This window comes from Talpa europaea, assembly GCF_964194135.1.
Source record: "Talpa europaea genome assembly, chromosome: 1".
Lineage (NCBI taxonomy): Eukaryota > Metazoa > Chordata > Mammalia > Eulipotyphla > Talpidae > Talpa > Talpa europaea.
In genome coordinates, this window is record NC_140073.1 from 59016597 (window position 1) to 59023731 (window position 7135).

Consider the following 7135-nt stretch of genomic DNA (forward strand, 5'->3'; position numbering starts at 1 on the left):
ATTAATTAAAAAAATCTGATTTTGCTGTCATAATTATAATGGATCATTATGATCCATTAAGCAAACCTATATAGACCACAGTGAACAAACCTACATAGACTAATCTATAGTTAATAGAATGTCAGTTTATTAATATGTACTGAGAAATATAACTTCCAAAAGGCATCATATTCTCTGGCCCACATAGTCATTCCCTGAGAGTGACCTAAGCCTAGATCAAATTTTCATTTGAGCATTATTGGGGAACATAGTGGCAAGATAAGCAAATAAAATGAGCTTATGTTGGAAAATCACATACCCTAGCTGGGTCATCATCTCTCTTGAGCTCTGCTGGGATCATGCTTATCTGCTTTTTTTCTGTATTTGTTGTGTGTGTGTGTGTGTGTGTGTGTTTTATTTACTTTCCCCCTACCATCTATAGTCATCATCTTTCCTTAAAATTATTAAAATTAACTTCTAACGCAGTTATTGCCAAATTTATGATTGTGTTGATGCTAAACTTTACACCAAGTACCTGGTCTAACTCTACTTAATCTAAACTCCTAGGGATTTTCAGAGAAGTAGCTCAGAAATCCAGGTATTTAACATTTTCCCAGATATTTCTGCTAAAAATGCTACCTGACCTGCTTTTGGTAACCCCTAATTTAATCTACAATTTCAACATCTTAATAGAGACAATACACTGAAGTAAGAGATGGGGGTGGGTGGGAAGGGAGAATATCAATTGTTCTCTGAGAATGCTTCAGCTGCAGGAAAGTGCTGTTCCTTTCCATTCCCTCTTTATTTCTACTGTGAAATTCCAAAGGACCTTGTTCCTACTTTTCCTTAGAACCAGTGTTATTGAATATAATGAGCCACTATTTCTAATTTTCATACTCTGTGGATTAAGATGCAGCAATTACTTGCATTTTAAACTAAAAGAAGAAAATTTTATAGGACTCTTGACTAGAAGGATTAGGAGAGGATCCAGCATGGCAGTGGCATATAAGCTCAGCCTTGACAAGTGGGTGATATTGACAAGGTGAAAATGAAAACTGGCATTCCAGGCAAAGGGACATGCATAGATGTAGCATCCTGGTGTTGTAATTTGGTCTCTTTCAAACTCCAATCAAAAGTCAAATCTGCTCCTTTCCTTGACTTTACTGTAAGTTGATCCCCCAAAACTATAGGATTCTATGTGGGTGCCAGAGGCTACCTATATTGAAAGGCTGGTTTCTAGAGTTTTGAGTGTCTGATCCAAAACCATGTCTTATAAACTAGCAAGGAAATGAAGAAAACAGTGAGGGAGATTGCCATCTGGCTAAGCCCCATGGGAACACAATGCTGGAGGAAATTTGTGTTTTCATTGTCTTTTTAGGTGGTCTTCGGAGACCAGAAATTGTATGGACACAAAGGTGGAGAGAGCCTTAAAAAAAGAAAGACCTATTAAAAAAAAAAAAAACAGAATTATGTAAGTAAATAAAAAGTCCCGAGGCTATAGTAATTGTTTGTCACTAGAGTCACTAGACAAGGAGCAGGTCCAGGCCCCTCAGCCAGACCCCAGCCTCCCTCACACAAGAGGCAGGTGAGTTGGCAATGTACCAGCCAGTGTCTACTGCTCCACCCATCAGGAGTCAAAGGGATGGAGCAAATGTCCTGCTCCCTGTTTGGGGAATGGGTTCTTGAGACCCTCTGATTGAAACTGAAAGGAGGGCACGACAGACCCTGGTGAGGGTAGCAAAGAGTCAGGGTTTACTGATTAATGAAACACAAGGAAAGAGTTATCCAGGGAAAAATCTGGGTGTGAGGAGATTCTGGACAAGATGCTAGACTAGGGCTCTAACATAGATTTTAGGAGTGGGAATTGAGAATAAAGGGATTAAACATTTTTAGCAGAGAAAACAAGGAGAGTGGGCATGATTAATGTCCACTACTGTTGCTGATCAGGGCACTGATCAGGCACAGCTCGTTGGTGGTGCAGGGACTCCTGATCATTTTTGACTGAACCTCTCATGGAGGCTGTGTGTCCACAGTTCCAGTTTGAATGGGTCCCATGTCTTGGATTTCTTATGGACCTATAACATCATTTTTCTCATAGCAGCCAACTTGATAGGCTGTGGATAGATAGCTCACAATGGTCAGATGAGCAAAGCATGAGCCAAGGACATTTATGGCAGCAGCTGTCTGGGTCTAGAGTCATCATATTTTTAACTTCTTTTACCAGCAAAATCCTTGCAATTATTTTTCTTTGATTCCTTTCCCTGATTTTGTCCTGGGATGCTTCTTATCTCAACTTCAGTGTCTCTTTTCAGTGGTAAGGGGTGGTCATGTAAGATTTTGAGCAAAGGAATGTCATGGCCTGCTTCTATTTTGAAGAAATCACTGGTTATTGATTTGAAAACAAAACACTGGGACTGTGTTTTGGCAAAGTTGGAAGGCAAAGTTGGAGACAAAGGGGAGGCAAAGTTGGAAGTAAAGAACTGTTAGGAGGCTATTTTTGGACTCTAGAAAAGAGATGGTGGCATCTTGCACCGGGTGGAAGTGTTCCACTGGGTATATATTTTGAATGCAATCAAATTAGAGACATGAAGGAATGAAAGAGAAAGGAAAGAATAGAAAGAAGACATCACACTCTTTCCTTATACCCCAATCTATGTAAACGCAATGGTTTATAGCTAATGCATTATGAGGAGACAAGACTCATAGGAAGGATAAGAGAAATGTTTAACAGCTGGACTAACTTATTAAATGAATTTATACATTTAATCATGCATACTTGTGACCTGAAAGTAGGATCAGCCTCTACATTGGAACAGGATTATATGAAGTACTAGTTCACAACTTAGCATTTTACATGTTAGCTGTCTGATAATGTCCTCTTCAAAAGACAAATGCAAATCTTATTTAGGATGGAAATTATTGTTTTTAAAATCAGTACTTACATTTAGCAATTCATAAACAGTATTAATCACAAGCATCATTTTGCTTTAACCACCATTGATCCTGAAAAAATGTCTTACTGGTGAGAATTCTGCTGGTAAACAGAGTTGAGGACACATTAAGTTCATTGTTCATTGTTCAAAACTTGCCATATTTAGTACTCTGAAAAAAGTGGGCCATCTCTCTCTTTTACTTATACAATTTTAGCTAGTGTTCATGAGACTTTGATTTAACAAAATCCTCAAAATACAAATTAATTAAATTTTTCTAAACTTTCTTTCCCTCTTCTTAGCCTCTTCCCATTTTTTGTTCAAGCATAATTTGTCAATTCAGTGAAGGTATCACACATGGGAAGCTAAATTGATATTTAGTTTGTGCTGGCTGAGAGAGTGCATGTTTCTCAGCACCCTAACTGTCTATACATGTCATTCCTGAGTAGCAGAGGGTGCGTTGATAAAAATGAATAAAAAAAATTAAAATGTGGTCCCTGGTAGAGCAAGAGTAGTATAAAGGAATACTCTTGAAAGAAGATCATTTTCCCTTACTGTAAAGATGTTATTCCATGCAACCTTGTCTGTTTGCTGGCAGAATGGATTTTTAGCATATTGTTCACAGATGGATGATGTCAACAGTCGCTACAGCCCTTTGGCCAGTTCTTCTGAGTCAAAAGTATGTCAGGCTTGTCTCTGGAGAATTATAAGGGAAATACTGCTATATATGATATCTCTTTCACCAGTAGCATTTTCCAAGATGGCAATTACATAAGCAGATGATATTTTTTTATTTTTAAAAAGTGAGAAGTCATTTGGGGCCATCCTGATTTATTCTTTCTAGGAAAGAAGATACAAGGAAGATCTCCAAGTTTAATTCCAATCTTCTAAAATCATTTGAACCTCAGTGTCCTCCTGACCTTGGCCTGCCAGCTATTTGATATATCTCTCCAGAACCTCATCCATTTATGACTTTTGAGTCACCTGTCCAGATGGTAAGCAGGAGAAAAGCTATGACAAAAAAAAAAAAAAAAAAAAAAAGGAAATTAGATGTGAATGTCTCTGTGGACTTTTCTGGTTTGGGAATTTAATGTTGAATAAGTTAATGTTGAACAGAGGACAGAAACCAAAGAGAAGCAGCTTGCTGTAGCAGAAAGATGCTGAAATGGGAGCTAAGAAAAGGGTTTGCCTCTAATTCACTGGGGCTTTTGTATGGGTTAAATAAATTTAAACAAGTTCCATGTCTGGTTATAGGCATGTAGCAGAAGCACACACTTTCCCTTTCCTGGTCCTGACTCTTACCTGGACTAATTGTGGCATTGGATAATTCAGCAACATTCCCTGCAGTGAAAGAAATGTTGAAAATGTGGCCACCATGTTGCCAAGAACAATGCTAGATGGTTAACAAAATTCTCACAAACTATCCAGTATCCCACTTTTGGGTATTTACCTGCAGAGTATGATAACACTCATTCAAAGAGATAACATCCCCATGTTCTTCACAGCATTATTTGCAATAGCCAAGAGTTGGAAACAACCTAAACACCCATCAACAGATTAGTGGTAAAGAAGATGTAGCAAATGCACACAATGAAATACTGGTTGGGCATAAAATATAGATAAAATTCTGCATTTGCAACAGCATGGATGGACCTAGAGGATAATGTATTTAGTGAGATATGTCATATGTGAAGAAAGACAAAAAACAAATGATTTCATTCATATGTGATAGAGTAACAAAATGATGAATTAAGTTAAAGAAAATAAAAGCAGGGCCTCCCCTGGTGGCACACAGTGCTTTGAAGCTGTCCACAGCCTCTGCAGCACCAGTTTGATCCCAGCTGGCCAGTGAGGGTCCCACATGGCGAGCAGACATCTTCTGTCACGCCCGCTGCTCCCAGCGGCGTGTATTTCAGTCAGTCTGCCTGTTCTGTTCCCTGCTCTGTCTCTGGTGAATCCTCTCACCCTCCTGAGCATCTGGCCTGTACCCCGGTTCTTGTACAAATAAATAAATAAATCTTCAAAAAAAAATCAAATTAGTGGTCATGAAAAGGGAAGGGGAAAAAGGATGGGTAACTCAGTTAAGAGGGGTCAATTGTATGGTGGCAAATGCAATTGGACTTCTAGTAGTTGACTGAATGCTGATGTTGATTTATAATGGTGTACTCCTGAAACCTATATAATGTTACTTCAATAAATTTTTAAACAAAAAAAATTTGCCTTGTCAAAATATTTTATTTAGACTTTATAATAAGATATGTTAGTTATTATAATCATAAAACAAGTGATACATCCAAGACTTGACTTTTAACAATGTTCCCGAGGTCACGCAAACTTTCAATGACATGTTTGAGTCTCTGGATACAACTACCACAGTAGATGAGAAAATTGGAAATAGTACTCCTCAACTTTTTTCTTCATTGGAGAGAAATCTGAACACCTTAAATGGTTTCATTTCTTATCTTGTATCACTAAAATTGATGTGCATTTATTTTCATTCTACCTCATAAAATGCATGTGATTGTTTTAATATCGCCCACTGGGGGTGTGGGGAACACTATGAGGCTAAAATAAAATAATAGCACTTATTTGGGGGGAGTCTTATATTTGCAAAATGGGGAGCACAAATTCAGATTTTAAACCAAATTTTGTCCCACTGAGGTCTTTGTTTAAGTGTTTTTTTTTTTTTAAAGATTTATTTATTTATTTATTTGTTTATTTGTTTGTTTGTTTATACAAGCACTGGGTACAGTAAGAAGCGCGGGAGGGTGAGAGAATTCACCAGAGCCAGAGCAGGGAGCAGAGCAGGCAGAAGGACCGAAGTACACTGCTGAGAGGAGCAGCGGGCAGCAGGAGAGGTCTGTGCGCCATGTGGGACCCTCCTCCGGTGGCAGGGGAGCAGCCGGGGATCGAACTGGCACTGCAGAGTCTGTGGGCAGCTTCGCAAGCCAGCGCTCAACCGCTGAGCCACTGGGGAGGCTCTGTTTAAGTGGTTTTTAACAGACAAAAGAGTGAGAAAGTAGGATAGGATTACAACTGTCTAACAAGAATTAGGAGGAATTGCAGATTACATTCCTGGAGGTCATTGGATTTTAGTGAGACTGCCTTAGTTAATATGGAGAGAAGAGAGAGAAAAACAAACAAAACCCCCTATCTTTGCACAGGTCTCAGAGACTGCCAAGTCTAGCTGGAAATATTTTCTTATCAGTCAGTAAATAGTTGTTTGTTTTGTTTTTGGAGATACTTGTGAGGCTAGGTCTGCTGAGGTTGAAACTCATGGGAAAAGACTCAAGGTGCCAGGACTCCCAGGGAAGAATACAGGTGATCAAATATGTGGTGGTAGGAGATGTGTGCATCAGTGAGAACTGGCTCCTCATCAGTTACACCATGAGCGCCTTCCCTGAGTAGTACACCCCTACCTTGTTTGATGATGTCAGTGCCCAGACTTCTGTACATGGCGAAATCGTCAGCCCGAATCTGTGTGACACAGCTGGCCAAGAGGACCTACCGCATGCTCTCTTCATCCAGACAATATATTTATTTATTTTTTTTCCATTGGCAACCCATCCTCTTATGCCAATGTGAGGCGTCAGTGGCAACCAGAGGCCTCATCACTGTCCTGATGTACCTGTTCTGGTGATTGGCAACAAGAGAGATCTTCAGAGTAACCTTGGGGCAGTGAAGGTGTGGAAGAAATAGAGCCTCAGAACTACAACTCCTCAGCAAGGCACTTCCCTGGCCTAGTGGGGGCAGGGGCTGTCAGTATCTGTATCTGGAATGTTCTGTGGCAATGTGGGATGGGGTACAGGAGGTATTTCTGGAAGCTGTCAGGGCTGTGCTTTACTCTGCCACAAAGAAAAACACCAAGAAGTATGTCCTCTTATAGCTTTCGAGTTTTTTATTTGAGGATTGCCACTATAGAGAATAAGTAACAGTTTCTTTGGCAGCACATAACAACGCCAACATGAGCCATTTGTCTTTTCTTCTGGAAACCATGGATTTTAGGTTATTTGGCTTTTGGAAAACCGAAGGTAGCTGGTTTGTATGTGGCTACTTTGATGTTTGGAAGTTTGGTCTGAACCTTTTGGAGGAAGTTTGACGTTGTGTATGTACACCTGAGTGTGTGTGTGTGTGTGTGTGTGTCTCCCCTGTCCAGGCAGTTAGAGGAGATGCCACCAAGTGCTGTTCTTTTCTGTCCTGACCAGGCCAGAACTAAGCAGTGCAGC

General features: G+C 39.8%; 1 pseudogene across 1 annotated transcript; it reads left to right on the top strand.

Annotated features, from left to right (window-relative positions):
• The first annotated feature begins 6185 nt into the window (after positions 1 to 6185).
• Positions 6186 to 6795, top strand: LOC311182528 (rho-related GTP-binding protein RhoG-like; annotated as a pseudogene). Its single transcript has one exon. The product of its transcript is annotated as a rho-related GTP-binding protein RhoG-like (transcript).
• The last annotated feature ends 340 nt before the right edge of the window (positions 6796 to 7135 follow it).